This window comes from Meleagris gallopavo, chromosome 1 (genome assembly GCF_905368555.1).
Source record: "Meleagris gallopavo chromosome 1, MGAL_WU_HG_1.1, whole genome shotgun sequence".
In the NCBI taxonomy this organism is placed as follows: Eukaryota; Metazoa; Chordata; class Aves; order Galliformes; family Phasianidae; genus Meleagris; species Meleagris gallopavo.
This window is the reverse complement of record NC_139404.1, coordinates 135,460,167-135,479,208: the sequence shown is the minus strand read 5'-3', so window position 1 is coordinate 135,479,208 and position 19,042 is coordinate 135,460,167. Positions and strand designations below refer to the sequence as shown.

The window sequence follows — 19,042 nt, the reverse complement described above, 5'->3', positions numbered from 1 at the left end:
ATGGGGTACATGTATGTGTTCTCTCAGAAGAGTATTTTCGTTCTGGCTGTGACAGGAGTATGATTTCATGTATTGTGTTAGGATAGTTTGGTGGTGCATATGATGAGCTTCAACTGTTCAAGCCAAAAACAAATCCATGCAACAGTGTGGTTTGTATAATTATATCAGGAAGAATTTAATACTTTTATTTGCACTATTGTACTATTTGTGAAAGAGAAGTTATGTTGAACAAGCACTAAAGAAGAATTGGTTTTGACAGGTTTCTTTAACATAGCTTTATGTGAGTAACTGAGTCACAGGTATGTGAGATAGAAGTCATATCTGTGACTGTTTTCTGTTAGTAGAAAGGTTTTCCAAATATACTGGAGAAGTAACATACTGTACTAGGATGTCTGCTGTATGGAAGAAAAATTTTAACCCATGTTGACAAAACATTGGCTGTAGCTTGGCAAATATTACAGAGACATCTGGCAGTGATTCCAAATCTAAAATAGTCTCTATGGTGTCCCATAAAACCACTTCTCTCTAAAAGAAGGCAGCTGCCCATGTAAAATTATATGTAAACTTAGGCATTATGTCCTTTGCATTTAGGAGTTTAATCATTTGTATTCATCAGTCTCTGTTTCTAAGACCTTGCTGTGTTTTCTAACTCCACCAGATAATCTGTGTCTGTCTTGGCAGAGGTATAACTTTTTAAAGAAATCTCTCTAGAAATGGCTTGAATCAGAATTGTAGAAACCATAGAATGGCCTGGGTTGAAAAGGACCACAATGATCATCTGGTTTCAACCCCCTGCTATGTGCAGGGTCGCCAATCACCAGACCAGACTGCCCGGAGCCACATCCAGCCTGGCCTTGAATGCCTCCAGGGATGGGACATCCACAACCTCCTTGGGCAACCTGTTCCAGTGTGTCACCACATCACTTGAAGTGAAGTATTCATGGATCTTTTTAACTACTACTTCCTTTGGTTGCTCTAAGTTACTGATATTACCGCAGAATTGTTGGTGTGCTCTCTATACAACGTAAGACTTCTGGAGGACTAAGGAGGCGGAAGGAGTGCGTAGGTGCACTGTCTTTTCCATGGGAAACTGGTATTTAGTTTTAAATGCAAAGGGCAGGAGCAAGCACAGGAAGGAAAAGTGTAGAATAATTATTTGTATGTCATCTTTTATTTTTGATCTGTCTTGCAAATCCTGTTCTTCATCTCCTTGTTGATGTTTAAAAAGCTAGAAAACACCTACAAAAATATTTATTCTGTTGCAAAGCAAGCAGTGCAGTTCCTTGATCAGCACACTGCCTAATCCCGTGAAAGCAGGCAAATCAAAGTTGAGCCATATAATAACAACTTTTTCAAAGCTTTTTGTCTGTGCTTTCTTCCCATACCCCTGCCAAATACCAGATGTTCCACTCACTTTGCTGGATGTGGCAGTAAAGAGAAATTGGGTATTTAAAGAGATGAAATAAGGTAACAGTTTTCACAGATAACATTGTGTAATTGTGTCTTGGATACTTAAACAATGTCTGACTTCTGTATTTGATAACATTGTTGTAAGCATTATTTGATAGGGTGTTTTGTTTTTTTTTTTTAATGCGTTTCTTTTAGTTTTACCCAATAGAGCATTGCCATTGAAGTTGCTTGTTGATTTTTATTTATTTATTTATTTATTTTTAACCTTTGTCAAAGGTACTCCTAACAGAGGCAGATCCAACTGAATTAAAGACCAAGGATATCAAGGTGACTTTCTCATTAATGCATGTTTGTTTCTTTTAAGGGTCAATCAAGGTCTTGAAGGAAGTAAATGGCTCTCAGAGTGATGCAGAACTGTCTCTAGGGAGCGAAAATAACTTTTTTCCTTCTGTACATATTAGTGCTTTCCAGTGCAGGCTGTCTGGCAGTTTCCTCTATATGCTGCCCTTTGCAATCACAGCTTTTAAATAATGCAATTATACAATAATTCTTTTGTTCCTTGAAATCTCTCCCAGGCCTAATGTTCTGACAGTAATTGTGTTTAAGCACTGTGTGTTATGACAAATATATGACTGTGTTCAATGAAATAGCAGGAGATGCTTTCTCTTATGTGTCTGACAGCCTTGTGTATTTTTCCTTTACTTCCTCAGAAGTCTTTATGTACTTCTGATTTTATTTTTTTTATTTTCATGATTTTTTTTTTTGAATTGTAAGTAACAACTAACTGGAATTGGATCAAAAACAGCACTATAGATTGGCATATCTGACTTCTGTGAGTCTGTCTTTGTATGCATTCAGCTATTGGTGTTTGAGGAAACAGTAATTCTACATCTAAACCTTGATGTATTAGCTAGATCTGATGAGTAAACACAGGTGGTTGAATTGTATTAGAAGTACATGACATGACATGACATGCCAGAGGCACTGAGCTTCTGTGTTGGTGAACTGAAAGCTGAAGGAGCGTGTCATTTTTATCATATTGAAACTGATAAGAAATCTGGCAGCAAAACTTTGTAGAAAGAAAACTTGAAGTACTTGAGAAATGGTAAGCAGAGGACCTGAAATTTTGTGCTGACGTTTGGGCCTGAGATCAGCCAGGCCTCTCTTAAACTGAACTTTCCCATGTCCAGGGTGTCTTCTGTGCTTAGTGCACTACTGGCTGTTCTGATAAAGGGAGGAACTTTCTGTGACTCCAAAGCTCCAATGAATGCTACATTTTTAAAGCTGTGAAAGTGGGGAAAAAGGCAGACTAAGTTTCGGATACATCCCATTACTAAAGGAAGTTTAGAATGAGAGTTGACATCCTTCTACTCTGTCCTTTCTCTCTGATACAGCATGTCAGCCTGTGCCTCAAGGGCAAGTGCTTCAAATTTATTCTGTGGAATCAAATTGAATGGTCCTGGAAATATCCTACTTTTTTTCTTCTGAACACTTTTTAGATTACTGACTGTCTGTGAAATTAACAATTATAAGTGACAGCTAAATATCACATCTCATTACAGTCATTTGCTGAGAACGTTTTAAATTAGCCCTGACCCTTGAATGGCAGAGCTAATAAACTTGAATGTGCTCGGCCAGTTCTTTTGAAATAGTGATTTTTACAAAGCAGGGCATGTAGTAAAATTTGGATTTTCTTAATACTCCAAATCTGAACACACACACACATACATATGCACAAAAAGATTTGGAGGATTTTAAATCTCAAAATATTTGAACTTTGAAAAACATTGGGCAGATTTTCTTCAGAAATTAATTTTGTGATTTCTCACCGTGTATTTACTTTGGAAAGAAAACCAGCATGACAGGAACGTGTTTTCTGGGTTGATTTCATTGAATCATATAATCACAGAATCACCCAAGTTGTAAAAGACCTCCAAGATCATCTAGTCCTACTGTCAACCTACCACCAGTATTTGCCCACTATACCATGTTTCCTTACTACTGCATTTAAATGTTTCTTGAACACCTCCAGGGATGATGACGACTCCTCCTCCCTGGGCAGCCTCTTCCAGCACCTGACTACTCTTCTGCAGAATAAATTTTTCCTAATATTCAATCTGACTCTCCCCTGACACAACTTGAGACCATTCCCTCTACTCCTATCACTAGTTCTGTGAGAAAGGAGGCTGAATCCCACCTCCCCACAACCTCCTTTCTGGTAGTGGTAGAGAGTGGTATGTTCCCCCTGAGCTTTCTCTTCTCCAGACTGAATAATCCCAGTTTCCTTGGCCGCTGCCAATAAAGCTTGTGCTACAGACTCTTCATAGCTTCACTGTCCTTCTCTGAACGTGCTCCAGGGTCTCGATGTTTTTCTTGTAGTGAGGGGCCCAAACTGATCACAGTACTCAAGGTATGGCCTCACCAGAGCTGAGTATAGAGAAACAATTGCTTCCCTGCTCCTTCTGGCAACACTATTTCTGGTACAAGCCAGGATGCCATTGGCCTTCTTGGCCGCCTGGGCACACCTCTGGCTCATGTTCAGCCAAGCATGAATCAACACTCCCAGACTCATTTCCTCCACACAGTCTTCCAGCCTCTCTGCCCCAAGCCTGTAGCATTGCGTGGGGTTGTTGTAGCCAAAGGACCTGACACTTCGATGTGTTGAACTTCTTCCCACTGATTCCAGCCCAGTGATCCAGCCTGTCTGGATCCCTCTGAAGGACCTTCCCACCCCCAGGCGTACTGATACTTCATCTCAACTTGATGTCATCTGCAAACTTACAGAGGGTGCTCTCAATGCCCTCATCCAGATCATCAATAAAGATACTGAACAGGACAGGCCCCAGTACTGACTCCTGAGGAACACCACTTGTGACCAGATGCCAGCTGGATTTAACTTCGTTCACCACCATTCTCTGGGCCATCTAGGCAGTTCTTTACTCAGAAAAAAATGTGTCTGTCCAAGCCATAGGCTGCCAGCTTCTCCAGGAGAATGCTGTGATCCAATACTGAGGCAGACAGAGGTTCAGTAAATGAATACATGAGTAAACAAGGCATAGTTTTGGTGGAGTACCAGTGTTAAAAGCTCGTACACATCTGAGGGGTTCTTTATCCCATGTTCTTGTATGAAGCTTGCCCACACTCTAGCTTTGTATGAATGCTGGAGGATCATGCTTTTAAGAAGAGAAAGCTTTCAGTATTTTTCCTTCCTGAGTGTATTTTTAAAGCAGTGGCTTATACAATGCAAAATCCTCTGTATTCCTTCAGATTGTGAATCTAGGAACAATTTTGTTCCTGTGGAAGAGTGAGGTGTTGCCAGAAACTGAATACTGCCATCTCTGCTTATGAATCCCAGTTTCAAATCCCAGATGCTTTACATAATAAAGCCTAACTGGGCTGATTACCAAGAGAACTCAGTCATTCAGAAAAATAAAAGGAAAATTTCCTTTGCTTCATGGAGGAAGAAATGGTGCCAAAAGGAGTCTGAAATGTTAAAAATGCATTTTCTACTTGGATCTCTCATATCGACTGTCCTGTTTCCTCTTTTGCTTCCATTTATTTAAGGCAAGGGTTCAGTGTTGCTCTGGTGCTCTGGGTGCATGTGTCAGTTCTTTGTGTGACCTGTGAGGATCTGAGTCGGGAAAGTGGGTCTCGTTCTGTTCTGCCCAGGTCCAGCTTAGGTAAGTCTGTCTGCATCTGCACTGCTTTAGATGGATGCCTGTAGCTTCAATGCTTCCACATTCTGTGCTGTTCCATGACACGCTGTGTTGGGCCCATGCAGGAAAGATTATGGCTGGTTTGCCAATCCGATGCTGAACACACTGTATTGCCGGAAAGCAGTATGGGATGTGAAGCAGGAGATTTACCTGGGTGGACATAACTACCTCTATGCTTTGCCTATTTCCTTTGCAAGTAGTGGTTTGGAGCATATGCAAAGTGTTGGGGAGAACCGGAAGTGTTTTAATTTCTTGTAATTGCACTTAATATTCTGCAAACGGCATTCCTCTCACTATATCTGCTATTAAGCTCTTGGGGAAACTAAGCTTCTATGGATTAGTAGTATTAAAAAAAAAGTATAAAAAGTATGAAACAGAGTTGTTTTGAGTGGTTAGTTTTCTGTAGGTGGGGGGGGGGGGGGGGCATTACTGGTGTAATAAAGAAGGGATTTCTGCAGGAGCTTCAGCTATTCAATGTATTCATAATTGAACCGGGAATGGAAATGAAGCACAGAAAGCCAAATTTGCTAATGTAAGAAGTTCTTCGACATAATCAAATTCAACTGTGATTGCAAATGGATAGAGAATCAATTTGTGATGCTCAATCACTGAGCAGTATACAGTGTCTGAAATTAACTGTTTGTCCAAAGTCATACACTTGGAAAAAGCCAACGGTATTCCTGAGTTAGCTGTCACCCTCAGCAGGAGATCTGGGCTCACTGTGGGCAGTACCCTGCAAACAGCAGCAGCTCAGTCAGCACTCAGTGTTGGTCAGAAAGGCTAAGAGTACATTGCGAGGCACTGCGAGGGAAACAGGGAGCAACATCTTTATGGCACCATATAACCCATGCTGTGACAGCTTCTTGAGTCCTATGTTTTGTTTTGTTCACTTTCTTTCACTAGAATTAGGCTACGCAAACGTGAGTCAAAGACAGCCAGAAGTATGGAATTGCTTTTGTGCAAATAGGAACTAATTAGTGCAGGAAATTTTCTGTCTGGAAAACAGACAATTGGAAGGGACATAATATCACCTACAGTGGAGGTCTGTATAGTCATGAATGGCTTGGGAAAGTGAATAGCAAGTGTTTATTTCCTGTGGTGTTTTTTTTTTTTTTCCACTGCTTCACAAAAGGCAAACTGGGGCACCCAGAAAAATTCCAGGAAGGTGATTTGAACAAAAGCAGTTTTTCATGCTGAAGGTTGTTACGTTTTGGAATTCATTGATGAATGATGAAGAGGAGATCAAAATGGGGGTTGGCCTCTTCTAACAGGTAACAGCGATAGGATGAAAGGAAATGGCCTCAAGTTGCACTGAGAAGTTTCAGGTTGGATTTTGGAAAAACTTCTCAGAAAGAGTGGTGAGGCACAGGCTGCCCAGGGAGGGAGTAGAGTCACCATCCCTCGAGGAGTTCAAGAAACATTTGGAAGTTACTATTGAAAGTTATGGACAAATCATTGTAGCCCTATCCACACATGTTCCCAGAGAGAACTGCTGCTTTTTGGCTGCTGTGTGCAATGTGTAGAAAAGAAGCTTTATCTCAAGTAACATAGCAATATCCTTATAAGTATACAAGATGTCAGAAAAGGATTCTATACCACAGGGTGGTCGGGCCCTGAAACAGGCTGCCCGTGGTGGTGGTCAAGGCCCCAGTCTGCCGGAGTTCAAGGAGCATTTGGAAAACACTCTCAGACATATGGGCTGATATTTGGGTGGTCCTGTGTAGAGCTAGTAGTTGTTCTTGATCATCCTTATGGGTCCTTTCCAAACTGGGATATTCTATGATTCTATAAACTTTCTTATTTATTTAATGGCTAAAATATAAGAGAATGTAGCTAACAGCAATAGTTTGAGCACAATACTAGGAAAATGCAGCTGAACATCAAGAAAAGGATGACAGCAATGAGATTTAATAGGCATTGAGATAACCTTGATAAGGGGGAGCATTAAAAGCCTCGTGGTTTGAAAGGTGTCAAATAGCCTTTGTAAAAGCAGGGAAAACTCGTTACAAAGAGCAGTACTGGCTCTCAATTTTCCGGATTTTCTGTATCCCTGAAAGTTCTTTTTATCCCTAAAGCACAGCACAGATAGCCAGCGGAGGTGTATTGGCTGACAGGCTTGCCTGTCCTGGCTAACTGGCATAGCAGCTCTCTGGTGTATGCCCCACATGCCTCATAGGGGATACTTCACATATCCAGAAGCTAAAACCTAGATACTTAAGGTGCTAAAACCCTTTCCTGGAGCGCAGTTCTGGAGACTGCTGCATTTCAGCATTTAAACAACCCAGCTCCTCCAACTAGTCCAAAAAGATAGATGGGGCAAATTCAGCATTTGAAGGAAATTCGGAGTCTTCTGCTCTCAAAAACGACCCCTTCAAACAGAGCGTGAAAGCGCAGGCAAGCAGAAGCGGAACGGCTTTGACATTGTCAGTGGGGAGGAATTTTACTCCAGAGCAATTTAGCCTGCAGCAAGCTGACAAGAAGGTAGCAAGAGGCAGAACGCTCACGTAAGGACGAGGCCAGGGCTTCACGCAATCCACTGCTTCTCGCCGGTTCCTAAACGTGCTGTCAGTACAGCACAGTCCTTCCCCATGCACTCAGCAGGCTGGCAGCGAGCGTGCAAGCAAGCTGCTCGTCACTGCTTCACGTTAATTGTGGCGTCTGAGGGCTCTGCTGCGGGCAAACCCCTGCCCAGAGGAGGAGAGAGACGTCCCAAGTGGTTCTGCTGGATTCAGCGGGCACGACTCAGGCTTCCAGCAGCACCCGCCTCGCCCAGAAGGGAGCGCGGGCTCCCACCTTCACCCAGGGAGCACTGGGGAATCATTGAAATGCAGGGCTGCGAAGCACTGCTGTAGTGCTGCCTGTTTTTTTTTTCTTTTTTTTTTTTTTTTTTTCCCCTCCCTTCTCCTTTCTTGGATCAGAGGGAACATGTTTGCTGTGGATTCTTTTTGTTTCATCAGAGAATGAGACGCTGGCTGCACACTGAAGAAATGGCCCTAGAAGAATTGATGCAAAGATTAAATGCGGTTTCCCAGTGCACTGGTAGGAGGAGCTGCTGCTCTTAAATAATATGTTGCCTTGATGCTGTTAGTGATTTTATAGGATTTACAGAAAATCCGGCGTGCATGTTCTCATTAATAGGAAAGAAAATGTTTTGTCTCAGGGTTAAACTTCTGTTTGTATTGGCACTAATTAGCATTTCTAGCGCTTGGCTATTCACGAGGCTCAGTCCTCTGGAATACTTTCAGTCACTGCTCGCCCAGTCAGATACTCTCAATGGCTCTCGATTCCCTTTTTATCTGACTCAGCTGGAGCTAAGAAGCAGGGGGGGAGTACAGATTTGCCTAGCAGAAGGAGCCTAACAGGAAGCAGTGGAAAGCCTGGCTAACTGCAACCAGTATTTCAGGTGGATCTAAATCGTGCTCTCATGGGAATGAAGAGTTGAATACATTAATCATAGTTTAGGTTTACATCTGAATGGATTAAAAATTGCAACAGAACTGCTAACAATGCTTTTAGTGTTGTAAAAAGATTATGATGATTTCTGAGAGATTTTCTCAGAAATGTGAATGGTTTTGTGTTCAAAACTATAACTGAGCAGCAGCGTACTATAAGGTGACCTGTGAAAGGATCTGGGGTTATTGTCCTGGCTGTTGCTCTTGCAGAATTGTAAACATATTTCAGGATCAAAAAGTTACCCGGAAAGAGATCTGGGTTCTGCCTCCTTTGAAACTGCTTCTTTTGCCCTTTATTCTTCGGCTGCTGGCAGATGTTGGAAGCCTTGCATATCTCCTTGTCATCTGAGGCAAACTGACGGTTTGCTGATACAGAGCATTCAGGGCATTATTCCCTGCAGTACCAAAACTTGGATTTTTTTTCTCATTTCCTTGAACCTCTGTTTACTAAGGGGGAAATTTTCAGCAATTTATATGTGTTACAAGCAGATAATTAGCAAGATGGCTGATGCTATAGTCCACTGAACAGATGGATTAAATGGGAAATGTGGAATGGACAGGTTAGCTGCATTGGTGTCCCTGGGTAGAGGAAGCAGGTTTTCTGCCTTCTTAATATAATTTTTGAGGGGGAGAAACAAAGCTTGATCCGATGAAAACAAGCATTAAATTACAAGTTACAGCCACCATACATTCTATTTTCTTTTTCTTTATTAAATGTTTGGATATTTGTTTTATTGCCTGTATTGATTTTTTGAGCCTATAAGTAAAAGGAAAGCCTGTCTGATATTTGCCTGGGCAAACTGTCATTTGCAGTTCATTTTAATAACTCAAAATGTATTTTTTTCACTTCTCTAACATTTTTGCTGTAGTTTTTCAGCTGCAGATGCTCACCAGGTATTCCAGCACTGGGCAGTGATACACAGCCCCACTGCCGCACTGTGCAGACCTACATGCACCGTGACCTTCATGTGAGCCACCAGCGCTATTGAATGCTATTTTCACGCTTGCTGGCAGGCTCTGACTGTGTGCTGATCTTTAGCTTGCTAAGCTTGCATATTTTCCCCAAAAAAAGCAGCTTTTTTTTTTTTTCTCTTGCTTCCAGTTTCATGATCATGTGGTTTAGCTGGTTTCTATCCTACTTCTTTCTCCCCCTCTCTAATCTCCACATGGGGATTCCCTAGCAATGGCACTTCTCATTACTTTTCTACAGAAAGTAGTTTTATTTATAGGTCTGTCTCATGTATTTATAGCTCTGTTTCAGTTTGCATCTCTCTTTATTTCTTTGTTTGATTTGGTCTGGTTTTGTTCTTGTTCCTCTTGAGTTCCTTAGCCTGTTTCTCTGGTGCTCTCATTTTCTTGCACTCCACTCTGTCCTTGGGTTAAATTGCTTGCTCCCTGGCTCCTCCACTGTCTTTCTGTTGACTCAGAAGCCCTTTGTAAGCAGTTAGATTTTCCTCACAGCCCATGGTTACATGCAGGTTTTTTCCAAGCCTGTTTTTCACTAGCTGCAGGCTCACGAACAATTGTAATGCAAAGGTTCCTCTAGTGCCTCATAGCTCTGCTTGTCACCTTCAGGCCTCAGGGGATCATAGAATCGTGGAATCAACCAAGGTTGGAAAAGACCTCCAAGATCATCTAGTCCAACTGTCCACTTTAAGAAAGAATTTTCTCCTTTTTTGGAGGAGAGGACAAAACACTTCTTTCTCAGAGCAGTACTCTCAGCAGAAAGGCTCAGATTCATCTCAGGTAGCTTTAGACATCTATGGCACATAGGCCAGAAGAATTCCCCTAAAGCTCAGACTTGGTTACAGGAGGCAGGTCATTCTGAGGTGCATGCCTCTGTCCCTTGACTGCAGGTGTCCTGGTGCAGCTCAGCTCCTAATTCAGTACCTCCCGAATGCCTCCAGAAGTCTAGATTGCAGCCCATCATCTTCTGTTGTTTTCTCATTTTTTCCACACCAGCCTCTCTACCTCTGGCTCCTTGCCCCCTAGGAAGCTCCGTGTGTCCATCCACATCTGACAGCCTTTTCAGGCTTCTCGTCCAATATCGTCAAACCAACACTTTCCTCAGGAGTACTCATGCTCATTCTGCTCTGCCTAAACTGATGTAGGTGCCCTCCCAGCCCCTTGTAGACTCCTTGGCCTCTCATATCCATGCGGGTCTCTCACAGGATCCCATGAGTGCCTTTCTCAGCAACATTTGATGAAACATTTCTCAGATTTCCTGATTATTTCTTGTCTTTCACCTTCACTTTATCCCCCAAAATTTCACAGATACTCCTATAAACTGCTTCTGGCCAAGTTTAGCTATTAAGATCGTGTTTCCTGCTCTTTAGCTGAATAGTGCTGTCTTCCATGTTCATCATATTCCTTCTCTGACTCCTTTTGCTGCACAGTTCAAAATAACCTTGTACCTATCCCTCTTCAAGCAACAAATAATGTGCTCCCATAGCATCTTCCTTTGTTTTTCCCACATCTGATCCTCAGTCTTTACAGTCACTTCCCTCCTAGCAAGTGGCTTTTTGGTCATTCCTTAAGACAGAAGGGATTTGAAGAATTTCTCTGATCCTACCAAAGATGGGTGTTTTTTGTTGGTGGAGTTGTTTTGTTTGTTTGTTTTTACATTTGAACTTTTATTTTCAGGCAGGACTATTGGTAGATAGATATATTTTAAATTAATTTCTCTTCATTGACCATAGTTCTTTCTTGTTCATTAACTGTACAACTGCATGAGGTGGGTTCTCAGCTGATGGCTTGTACTAATGGATAAACTGCATTAAGGGACAAGTTCTTTCTGCTGCTATTTAGATTTGCATCATCATCTCTGAGTTTGGAAACTTTGCAGTGACAGCGGCATCCAGTTCACACCAACAGACTGCACAGATCTGGGAGTCCTCGCCATAAGCTTATGGTAGCCTCAAGAATGGTTTCTTTCCACCTTGGAATGGTGCCATTGTCACAGCTACCATCTGTTTCCTCTTCTGGAACAAAATCTGTGCATTCTGCAAAAAGTAGAAACATCTGCAAATCAAGGAAGATAAATACATGTATTTGTTTCTAAGGAAAAATGTATGCAGTGCTATTCCTTAAGTCCAGGTAGCACTGCTGAGACGTTTCAGCTTCGGTTTCCAGTAGCTCCAGTTCTGTCATATTCACATTTTGGGCCAAATATTTACATTTCCTGGCCGTGTATTCTTTTCTTATCAAAGGCAGGCTTGTCTGTCCTGAAAAATTAGGAAGAGATGGAGGAAGAGATGGACCAAGATGCCACTTTACTAAATGAAAAAGTGTTCAACATAAGAGGAAAGTGTTAGCTTCTCAAGCAGCCATCAAGACATCCTCAGACTGGTGCATGCTAATCTGAGTGCTTCCGCGTGCACCAGCACTGCATCTGAGTCTTACTATATTCTAAATCTAAAACCTGGAGTTGCTCCTCGGAAGATCTGCAATTCAGTCAGGGATGCCTTGCCTGGACTAATGTGCTTTGTGATATTAGAGAAGAAAAAGCCTGTTACTTGGATGAGTTTTTATGACCCTAGTGACTCAGAGTGCCTTCTTGGCACAACGGCTTGGCACAACTGCCTTCACACATGCAACGTAAAAGAGCCAAGCTGAAAGATTACCTCATGCATATCAAATAACAAGGAATTTCTACAGAAAAGGATCAACACAGCACAGAAGAGGTGAAACACGTAATACAGGCTGCACTGTTTTCAATGCATTGTTTGTCTTAAGCTGACGTATTGAGCAAAGCCTGGAGCAGAAGGTGTTTGGGTCACTCACTCTTTCCCTTAATGAAGCACATTGAGTGAGCTACAGAAGAGGTTTGGGGTTTTGCAGTTTCCACATCAGACTGACAGCTTCTTAAGATTTTCAGGTATCTGAAACTGGGTGTTTCAGCTGGAAGTTTCAGCCTGCTGTTCTCTGAAGTCTGGCAAAGCTGCTTTAGTTTTGTTTCATTGCTTCTTTTGTCTTGGGGCAGATATTCTTTCATTTCGGATAGGAGTGTGATCTTGAATGTTTTTACAGGCATTAAGAACTTGTACGTCTCTCACTAAGCCTATTATAATACTTTGTTAGCTATTTTGACTCCAGTTTACATTCCAACTGTCCATGCTGTGTAGCTTAAGCCTGGCATGAGTTATCCTACCAGCCTCAGAAATGCAGGTACTGAGATGCAGACGAACTGGCTGGTCATCCAGCCTGCAACATTCACCTTTGATAGCAGCATGGGTGCTGCCAGCTCAACATTCCCCTCACTTGCAGCAATCTTGGATATTAGTTATATTCATGATTTGTCTCTGATGGTCTTTTTGTGGCTGTTAGGTTTTTATTCTAATGATCTGAATTTCTTGATGGCCAGTGGGAAGCAAGTTGTGGTGTAGCCAGGGCACAGGGCTGGCTGTTGTCCATCCCACATGATGCCCTGGAACTATGGGGATTTCAGCAAGAGGAGTCTAGCACTACCATGTAGAAATGCTGAACTTCATCACACAAGACAGAGCTGGCTGGGAGTTTCAGCATGAGAAGAAGCTGAAACAAAGAAGCCATGTGATACCCATCTGCAAACATTTGTATCTTTACGTGAAGACTAAGCATGCTCAAGCATGGGAGAAACTGGTGTGAAGGGATCTCAGGCAATTGAATTGCTCTGGAGACACAGTGAAAGACAGAGCATGTTGCTCAAATATTGACAAGCTGATATAAAACTCAGTGCAGCAGGGTGATGGTTGGTTTTGAGAACATAGGTGTGCCATGCTCTCCAGCAGCAGCCTGACTTCTGAAAATCGATTATCTGGGCAAATGGATATTTGGAGAATTAAGAACAGCCATGCTGTGCAGCACTATGTCTCCTTCCACCCAAGCTGTGACTTCAGGGGCGTAAGCTCTGTCCCCCTTTGTGTACTGGGGGCACTTGCTAAGCACCAGTCTTACTAAAAGTCTTTCAGCCCTTGAAACATTATTTATCAGATGGAGAACGTGCACCTGGAAGTGACTGTCCTGGCTCTTTTGTAGTTCTTAATTCTTGCTGAGCCAGAAATGCATCTTCTTTTCTTCCAACTCCCACCTGTAACCAAGTGAATTTAAAGGAAAGGCAATTCTACATATAAAAGACTGGGATAATTGATAGAGAAAATCACAAGCATGCACATAGCTGATCTTAAAAACAAATCTTCAGGCTACAACCTTTGTTATTATAAACATTCAGTGGTAAATTAGACCCTTTCTTTAAACAGTCTTACGTCTGGCTTTTGGGCTGGACTCTGTGCTTTGCTTTGGTCATATTTTGTCCTGGGCTGCTGGTTGTCACTCCATCCCACCTGTGTGGCTTATGTCTCATGTCACATGCCTGTGCTTTAACAGCTGCTTTTCCAGTCCAACCTTGAATCAGGTTTTAGCTGTACACTAAGTGAATCAGTGTGTTGTGTGACTCATTTGTTTATTTCTCAGAATTTACCTTGCATGTATTGCTGCAGGCACAATGCCTCCTGTAGCAGCTGTGTTGGAAAGACAGCGTCAGTGATCCCTACGGCTCTATGTGCTGCTGCACTGTGTATCAATAACTGAATTGATGAATACCTATTTCCATTATCTCAGCATTTTCAATTTCCATATTTACTGCAGTGGGGAGTGAGACAGTCATTTGATGAATTCATCTGGAAAAAGGAGAACTAGGAGCTGGCTTGTCAGAGTCCCTGCCTGCCTCTGAGAAGAGCCTAAGCTTCACCAGACGTGTTCTGTGGGTCAGGGCAAAATTTACCCCTTTTATTTCTTCTCACTACTGCGTAACGTGTACTACTCTCTCTGGACACCAGGTAATTCTACTGAGTTGTGTTTTTAGCTTCTAGTCATGTCTGTGACTTGATCGTTGTTGCCCAACTGCCATAGCAATTGAAGTTTGAAACTTTTTTTCTTACCATTTGACAGTTCTGACACAAATTTTGTTTGCACATTGTGTATATTTCTAAATACAACATACACTTATACAAAAACTATATAAAATTCTTATAAAAATACTCCAGAACAAAATAGAAGCTCACATACAAGCATTTGATTAAGCACACAAAGAAAAAAAATGCACTTGTATTTGAATGATAGATTTTCCCAGCTTCGCTTGAGGAGAATGGGAAAGCAGAAGAATTGAAGAGACAGAGAAAGGAAGAGGATAGATTAAGGAAGCAAAACAGGTGTGGTGTGTTTGGTTGTGCTGCTAGGATGAAAATAGTTGGCAGAAATAAGGTGACATAAAAAGATTTTCTGGATGTTTTGCCCACAGATAGTCATTTAGTAGTGCATGAAGCTGGGGGCCCCTTACTACAATATGTCTAGAACACAATAGCTTTATGTTTAATAGTTATGATGGAATATGACCTACATATGCAGAATCACAAGAGTGATGAAAATTCATCATTAGTATTTAATTCATGCTTGAGAGGATGCCAGGCTCTAATTATGAGACAGCTCCAGTCTGCTCAGTACCCAGACATTTGCTGTGACCCTGGTACAGCTAGTTTTGTCGAGGACACACATGGTCAGAAATTCCTTTTTTGAACTCTCTTGCAAAGACTACTGGAGCTGTAAGTGACCTGAGGGACGCACTTTGAAGCTTTAATATTAGAGATTTGAAGGCAGGGAAAGGCAAAGAGCGTCTGAGTGCACTGGAGAGAGCAAAAGGAGGGCACTGAAATTGGTAGCGGCCGAAATGGTGTCAGCAGCTTGTAGAAAAAATTGTTCAATTCCACATCTACCAAAACACGTGTGAAGTAATTTATGAAGGTAAGAGAAAATATAAACCAACAGATAGCATTCTGAACTTTCTAACTGCATACATTCTTAATTTTCCTCTGCTGAGCCTCTTCAGCATTTCTCATCTCCAGTTTATGAATACCCAGATTGCTTAGAGAGTACACAGCTCAGGGTGGGAGAGGATTAATAGAAACGGCTTCTCTCTGTTGTTGTATGAAGACAAAAGATGAATTATTTTAGTGTGGCAGGTGGAGGTGTTTTTTACAATTGTTTACATTTTGAACATCTACCGGGAATTAAAAAGGCTTATTAAAAACTGCATGGCACAGAGGCTGCTATACATTTTATATCATGAGAGTGAAGGTGTGCATTAAATACCTTTAATTTGCTACCATATGCTTAGCACTTTACAGTAGTACTAACAATTCCCATCCAGCCTTCAGAAAATCAGGAATGGTCTTTTCTGCATCCTACCACCTGCCTTTTAAAACATGGATACTGAAAAATGTCTTTGGGTTTTATTTACCATTATTTTTAAACATCATCAGCCCAGTGTCTCTTTCAGAGTGATCTAGGACTGTATTCAGTGAAGATTTTGTCTGACACTTATATTTTGCTGTAAGGAAGTGTTACTGAATCTGGTGAGAAAAGGCAGGATTTAGGTTTTTGTCCCCTAAGGAGGGCAGGAGTTGAGAAAGATCCAAAAGTGGTTTGAAGGGAAATACAGGTATTTGAGATAGTCCCACAGAGTGTCTGCCAAGGCAGGAAGGAATCTGGGTGTTGCCGTTTGGCAGTCACACCAAGAAGAAGTCCTTCCTGTTCCTTTCCTTTCCCATCAAGCAGCTCCTGACCTTTCACATGTGGCCATTGCTTTAGCTGCTGCATTGCAGGTCTCTGCCCAGAGTGCCCACATGTCCTGGCTGAGATGTGAGGTGGGAGCAGGTGGAGGGATGGGAGAAGGTCCAGTGGAGGGCCACGAAGATGATCAGAGGTCTGGAGCACCTCCCCTATGAAGACAGGCTGAGGGAGCTGGGCTTGTTCAGCCTGGAGAAGAGAAGGCTGCAGGGAAACCTCTTTGCAGCCTTCCATTAATTAAAACGGGATTATAAAAAGGAGGTGAATCAACTTTTTACTTGAGTAGATAATGACAGGACAAGGGCAATGGTTTTAAGCTCAAGGAGGGAAGGTTTAGACTGGATGTCTGGGGGAGATTCTTTACAATGAAAGTAGTGAGGGCTGGAACAGGCTGCCCTGAGAGACTGTGGATGCCCCATCCCAGAATGTGTTCAAGACCACATTGGATGGGGCCCTGGGGAGCCTGGTCTAGTACCAGATCTGGAGGATGGTGGCCCTGCCTGTGGCAGGGGGACTGGAGCTTGATAATCCTTGGGGTCCCTTCCAACCTAGGCCATTCTATGATGTTTCTATGAGATAAGCCACTGCCATGAGCTGCTGCTGCCTTGGTTTTGGCCAGCCAGCTGCAAATGTTCCTGCCGTGGGAGAGGCATGTACTGAATTAGTTCTGTGACACTACATAGAGATAATCCAGCACATAGTGTTCAGGTTTAAGGATATACAAGGAAAAAAAGGAAGCAGGACCACTTGTGCACCCACTCTCTGCTCCTCCCTAACCCTCCTCTTTGGTCTCCAAGCCAGCTATGGAGCAATTGTGTGGGCGTTGTTTTTGTTCATTACACCTCATGGGGCCTTACAACCCTCACGTACGCATTAGGAAGAGGAAGGCTCACAGGCCAGCCCAGTTCCTGCTGTGTGGGCTGCTGTCCTGTGCAAGGAGCATGGCCTACACTGGATGCCATGGTCTGCAGGCCCTCACCAGATCCTGGTGTCCCCTGGGGAAACACAGGCCCTGCACTGGCTGCCATTTGCTGCGGGGGGAATTATTCAGGAAGAAGTAATTAAAAGTTTCAATTATAGCTATGTTAATACCAGAGATCTCAAGCTTTGAAGATTATCACTGCATTCAGAAAAAAAAAAAAAAATCTTAGTTGGAACTACTCATGCCTTTAGAAAGGGAATTTTTGAGTGTCAAAACCTGTTTTTTAGAGTGTTGCTAATAACACATTAGTAAGTTATTAAGCTATGAATAAGTTAAGCTGTGTTTGTTTTAAAGGCTGCTCATCTGCTCTGTTCTATTTTCATTGCTGGGTATTGCTCCGCACAGCCTGCCGAGCCCTTTGCAGATGAGCTGTACTGCACTTGACAGCTCCCTGCCTGGAGTAACTTGTTATCTCTGCGAGACACAGCAACAAAGGGAACATCAGATGAGCATGTTGGAATTGGTGAGGGAGGAGCATTCCCAGAGTGAAATAAGGTCAGGAATATTGCTGCACCAGGGCTGCACCATGCCTTCACAACCTTGGAACAGTTTACGGAGCTCCTAGGTGGGCGAATTTAGGTGGGTGAATATGAGGTGTGTTTCCCATGGTACATGCTGGTAGAGCTGCTCCCCCGTTTGCTGCATTTGGAGCTCTATTGCAGTTTCCATCCAGCTTGGATTGCTGAGTCTCCTTCCCTCAGGAGATGGGATGGGATGGGGTGGGGGGAAGCAGTATGAAGCAGAACATAGGATTACAAATCACCTTGCTGCCACCTGATAAACTGGGCCAATTTAAAGGAATTTTAAAGAAGCATTTTTAATGAAGTATTGAACTTTTTGAGGCTTTCTGAAGATTGTTGCACACCTTTTGTTGTGTGTTTGCCCTTGCTAATAATGAATTAGAATGTTATCCATCTTAAAGTTTTAAGTCGTGTTTGTACCAGAAGGCAGTTCTCTGCTAACACTGCCAGTAAAAAGCAAAAAGTCAAATATCAGTAATTTTTTTTAAAACTGGAGTTTATTATAATATTTTTATTAGAGAAAAAAAAATAAAGCAAAACTTCAACTGACTGCTGAGAAATGTCCACCAGAATTTTATTTATTTATTTATTTATTTTGGTCATAAATAAAACAGTGTAGTAAAACCATAATTTTCTGCTAATTATTTTTAAATAACTTTGCTGAAAATTTGTGACTAGAATTATTTAGGAAAACAGTCCTGTTGAAGCTGAGAAGACCTGTATATTCTTGTTTATGACAGCAAATATAATGAGCATTTCATTTCTAGATGCCATATTCAGAATTATGGGAGACTGTGGAAAAGATTATCTTCTCTTTTTCTATGAGGATAATGCAAAGTATGTCTGAATAACCAAATTATTATTTATAATTGCCTTTATTTCATTTCTAAGAACAGGTATGAGACATTAGACTTTGCTGGAAAAATAAATAAATCATGATTCTTTCTGAAGACAGCTGACAGAGACAACATAATGAATTATGGAAAGATTTTCTGTTTTATAAAACTGTGTCATCGGATGCATGACAGAAAAGCAAAATATAACGTATTAAGAAGTAAAAGTAATGTAATTGCTTGCATGATTAAATAATTTCTCAACAGTGTCCACTTCAAAAGGTGTTCAACAGCTCTAGGGAAGATTGCCCCATATAAAAATCCAATTCCATTTTGTAGTTAGAGATAGTTTGTATTTTTTAGCCTGTTCTCAGATAGTTTACAGTCACTTTATCTGGTTCTCAATTGCCTAGGTAAGATTTGGAGGCTTTTAACAAGTGCCAATATATAGTACCACACTTTATTTTGTATTTATTTGGAAAATGACTGCCACGTTTGGTTCTATGCTCTTTTGGAAGTCTTGTCC

General features: G+C 41.9%; 1 protein-coding gene across 3 annotated transcripts in view; it reads left to right on the top strand.

Moving 5' to 3' along the window:
* MCF2L (MCF.2 cell line derived transforming sequence like) overlaps window positions 1–19,042 on the top strand; it is a 145,654-nt gene that overhangs the window by 18,588 nt on the left and 108,024 nt on the right. Inside the window, exon 1 of one of the 3 annotated variants that reach the window (XM_085215259.1) lies at window positions 12,390–12,455. The exons of the other annotated variants lie outside the window; for them this stretch is intronic. The gene's annotated coding sequence lies outside the window, so the exon portion shown is untranslated. Of the gene's footprint in view, window positions 1–12,389; window positions 12,456–19,042 lie in introns of those variants that run through there. 3 annotated transcript variants of the gene reach the window in all.